The following is a 5359-nucleotide window of genomic DNA, read 5'->3' on the forward strand; positions in this document are numbered from 1 at the left end:
ATTATTGAAGAGAAGAAAACTATACTCAATACCTTAGAACAAGAAATTAAAGGTATGGAGGTTAAAATGGAAGAAGTGAAGGATAAAGATGAATATAAGGAAAATGAGAAAGTGCTCATCAAAAAAATTGAAAGAATTGAAGAGGGTGTGATGAAGGGCAAGGAAAAGAAATTCATCAGGGACAAGAAGGACTATGAGATGAACCAAATTAAGAATTGGAGCAAGTTTAGAAGGAACAAAAGGAATGGACAAAGATTAGATTCTTGTGAAAAACATAACTGGCGAACAGTACCCCCTAGAAGGAGGAACAGCTATAGGAAACCACACGAGGAGAAGTCTAATCCCCTGGAGGCAACCAGTCATATGAAAAATAGATTTTCCACACTCCAACGTACAGATTCAAACAGTGATGGTGAACTTTTTTTATCACCAGGACAGGACCATCCATTCAGCAACAGAAAAACTGCACTAAGAGAAACTACTCATCCAGCGTCACCATTAAAAAGAAGGTACAGAGACGACGAGGAAAGCGGGGCAATAGGAGGAAGGAATCTAAAAAGGAGAACCCTCCAATAGATCCAAAGGATAAAGGTATTTTCAACCTCTCACAACATGTTTTACAGAAACCTGAAACTTCCCTACTTAGCAAAGGACTGTCGTTCGCACCTACCACTACTATGAAGAAGTTTGACGTGTTCATAGATCTCAATAAATTTGTTCGGAACCTAACTCTTAAGAGACATTTTTTAAAGAAGGAGGACACACCAATACGAAACTGGAATGAGAACACATCAAAATCTGGGCTGAAGGGGAAGTCCACCTATTACCCTGTTGAATCCAAGGGTAGTCATATTAATGTATTCCATGAGATGGTGAAAAAGGACTTATGTGAGAAAGAGGTGGGGACAATTAAGAAACACAATTTGAATGGTCAAGAGAAGAAAGCTTTGAAGGAATTGAGAAACAATCAGAATATTGTTATAAAACCTGCCGATAAAGGGGGTGGGTTGGTGATCATGGACCGATCATACTATATTGAGGAAGCAAATAGACTCCTCAGTGATACAGTTTCTTATGAGAAGCTAGAGATAGATCCAGTAGAAGAATACACGGATGAATTAAGATCACTCCTGGTCTACGGATTACATAATAAAATTATCACCAAGGAGGAATTTCAGTTCCTAATGAAAAACAACCCCATTACCCCCATTTTTTATTTTTTACCCAAAATACATGTCATTGGAGAAACCACCGGGTAGACCTATCATAGCCAGGATAGAGTCACTTACATCACACCTTTCAAAATATGTTGACATTTTTCTACAGAAATACGTGAAAGAGTTGGATTCGTATTTGAAAGACACGACTAATGTATTACAGTCCTTGAAAGAGATACAATGGAGAGAAGAATATAATTGGGTTACAATTGACGTACAATCACTCTATACATGTATCGAACACACAAAAGGTATCAATGCTACAAGAGAATTTTTAGAGATGGATGGAAATGTGGACCACCTGCACAAGGAGTTTTTATGTGACCTCATATCTTTTATATTGAATCATAATTATTTTACATTTTTAGACCAATTTTATAAACAAATCTGTGGTACGGTAATGGGGACTAGTTTTGCTCCCAGTTTCGCAAATCTGTTTATGGGATGCTGGGAAAAAAACTATATTTACAGTAACAATCCCTACAAAGATAACATTATATTTTACAAAAGATATATAGATGCCATTTTAATCATTTGGCAAGGGCAAGAAGAAGTTTTTAATCAGTTTTTATCTCTGGTTTCAAACAACAACATGAATTTAAGATTCACTTCGAATTTTAACCATAAATCTGTTGAATTTTTAGATTTGGTTTTAATGGGAGATGGAGGCGAAATATCTACTAAGAATTTTATTAAACATGTAGATGCCAACAGTTATTTGCACTTCAAAAGTTGTCATCTAAATAGTTGGAAGGAGAATATCCCTTTTTCCCAATTTTACAGAATCAAACGCAATTGTAGTGACCAAAGAGTATGCAATGAACAATTGGAACAATATGCAGACAGATTTAGAGATAAAGACTATCCTGAAGAGATTCTCGAAAAAGCCCTGAATAAAACAAAATCTCTGGATAGAAACAACTTGTTGGAGTATAAGGATAAGAAGTCCAAGGCTGATTTGGTTCCATTCATTACTACGTTCAACGGACATGAAAATAAAATAAAGAAATCCTTGAGAAAAAATTGGAACATTCTCCTCATGGACCCTGTTCTGAAGGAGATTCTTCCACCGAAACCACAGATTGTTTTTAGGAAGTCAAGAAACCTAAAGGACTTACTAGCACCCAGCCTTTTGCACAAAAATGTTAAGCAAATGGGGAATGGCACTCTAAGTTGCAAGGGTAGCTATAAGTGCGGGCTGTGCAATGTATGTTAATACTTACATCCCACGCATAAATCTTTTTCAAATTCAGCAGGTTCAAAAGAGTTCCCCATAAAAAGTTTTATGAACTGTAATTCCACATCTGCCATCTACTTGTTGGAGTGTACTTGCAGACTAAAATATGTTGGCAAAACCAAAAGAACATTGAAAATACGTGTCCAAGAGCACATTAGGAATATCAAGAATAAAGTGGAAGGCCATGCAGTGTCTAAACATTTCTCTGAGAAACATAACTCCAACCCAGAAGATCTTAACTTTAAGGCCATTGAACATGTCAAGTTGAGTGAAAGAGGGGGTGACTTAGGAAACCTCCTGTCTAAACGTGAGATGTACTGGATTTTCACTCTTGATACAATGGTCCCCAAAGGATTTAATGATTATTACGAGATCACACCGTTTCTTTAAAGAGAGGACTTTGAGATGTATCGAATCGGTTTCTTCTACTACTATAACATCATTTCCCATCTGTTGATGGGTGCCCAAATGGGGTAATTTGAATTGTGCCTGGATAGTACTTGGGAGGGAGACCCCCAAAGAATACCAGGTGTAGTAGATTTGCTTTGTCCTTCAGTTCATTCTAAGTGATGGTTTAATGGTGAGGAGCCTTTTAAATACCTACTACCATACCAGTGTGTGTGTGCCCAATCTCGTCTGATCTTGGAAGCTATACACAACTGGGCCTGGTTAGTACTGGGATGGGGGACCTCCTGAGAATACCAGGTGTTGTAGTTTAAGAGTTTCTAGGCTTTCCCTCTACCAGCACATGAAGGCATCCACCTTAAGACCAAAATCCAGTCCTACATAGAAAAAGAAAAGATGGAAGAGACAAAGTAGAAAAACAGAGAGAAAAAGAAGAAACAAGAAAGATACAAAAAGAAGAAGAAAGAAAGAATTCTATGCATCAACTAATTAAAAACCTTCAACCTGAAAAGGAACTTCTATAACTTACAACACCAGGAATATTAGATCCGTTCCATTATGATTGAAACGCATCAAAATCGATGGACAGCAGTGACGGTGACTAATGGCGGAAGTTAGCTACTCTTTCCCCACAGGTGCTGGTGGATGTGCAGGAATTGAACTACACAACAGATAAGTGCAATCGGAGGAGGCGTGGAGCGGTGCACGTGATCATGTCACACGGACGTATGACGCAATCACGCAACCGAGAACACGGTGGCGTGATGATGCTTGGTGGCGAAGCACATGACCGGACATGACGCGGGACAGATGGAAGACGAGACGAGTATGCTAGCCAATCCTGGAGTGGGACATCTGACCGGACACGATGTCTGACCGGACGTGATGTCATCAGCCTGGCGGAAGTACACATATGAAAGGGCGGAGGCATATAACTATTACAAACCTGATGGTTAAAACAAACTAAAAGGTTTTAAGGATACTGCCCTATGGACATTACCTATGATGGACGCTTGGATATTAGGTGTCCCCCTTGAGTTTTGAGCCAGTTTTTAGCTCTTAGAATGTAACCCGGATGCACTTTTGAACTGTGACCCGGAAGTTCTTTGTCCCTAATAGAAGGTGGAGAAGGAGTATAAATAGGTGATCACCATTCCTTAACCTTCATCCCCAGGAAGAAGTCAACGGACGAAACGCATTGGGTCTCATTACTTGCCCTTGGGATTTACACCCAGACCCTCTCAAATTGATTTTCAGATAAGCTAAAACTCTTCTTTTACCTCTTAAATTGATCTTATTTTTATCGGTTATTTATTGCTCTCTGGTGGTTACTCCTGATTAGGAACCATAGTGTTTTATCGTATTTATCTTGTTTTTGTCAAACCCTATTAAATATTTTTATGGTACTAGCTTTCTTTTATCACTTTATTTTTGTATGCTGCTAAAAGTATTTATATTGCACTAAGCACTTCATTGGTCTATGCTGCTAGGACTATTTGGCACTAAGCACTTTATGATTTATGTATACTTGCTCAGGCTGATTCAAGCACGTTAGCACTCAGCACTTTATTTATATTTATATATTTGTGTGAATATTTATTATTAGCAGGTTGGTCGCCCACAGTCAATAACTCCCTTCTCGATATATATATATATGTATATATAACATACAGGGCCTCATTCAGAGTCTCTCGCTAGCGATGTTCGCTCACAAGTGGCCCGATGGTTTGCGTACACGCATGCACACACTTCGATCTCTGTGCGATCGCAGGCCGCTTGCTCTCCCAGCAAAGACAGCCCAGTGAAATGAGTGACAGGAGAGGCCGTTTGTGGGTGGTAACAGGGGCAGGACACTAATAACGAGTGGAGGTGCGGACGTAGGGGTGCCTGAGTGTTTCAACGCCGTTTTAGAGGTGTGCATAATTAGCACGCAGCGTCATAGTACACATCACATGCCTGTTCTTTACACTGAAGACCTCGCAGTGCTTGTGGTAGGGTAAGGCAACCACAAGTGCTGCGATCGCTTCCGATTGTCCTCGATGTACCAATGTTTTAATACACTTCCTGGAGATGACGTGCGCTAGTCTCCAGCCTGCGTCGGTAGCTGACTCTGCGCATGCACAGTATTATCTTCCCCCGGGGAAGTTTTTCACTTCTGTGAAAGACTTCTCCTAAATGCCAGGGATATACAGTAACACACAGGGACAGTGACTACCGCAACCGCTGTCCCTTGCCTGTGTTTCTTTGTACATAGCCGAGATATTTTCATTAAAAATGAAAATATTGCCTTTAAAATGGCATAATAATCGCTGCATGGTCCTCAATTATTAGTACATAGACCCCCAAATCTCTTTGCACATTATACATCTACCCGACCTGTAGTGCAGCACTATTTTACCAAGGTGCAAAGTTACAGGCAATTTCTTGCTTTATTCCCAGCTCAGTAGCTCAGTATCAGGCCCGGAATTGAAAGTCATCAGTCTGAGAAACATGAATATAT

At 39.7% G+C, this 5359-nt stretch overlaps 1 pseudogene; it reads left to right on the forward strand.

The window, feature by feature from the left end:
- Window positions 1–3052: 3052 nt before the first annotated feature.
- Window positions 3053–3171, forward strand: LOC148523959 (5S ribosomal RNA; annotated as a pseudogene).
- The last annotated feature ends 2188 nt before the right edge of the window (window positions 3172–5359 follow it).

This window comes from Taudactylus pleione, unplaced genomic scaffold, assembly GCF_031769625.1.
Source record: "Taudactylus pleione unplaced genomic scaffold, aTauple2 ptg000124l, whole genome shotgun sequence".
Taxonomy (NCBI): Eukaryota; Metazoa; Chordata; class Amphibia; order Anura; family Myobatrachidae; genus Taudactylus; species Taudactylus pleione.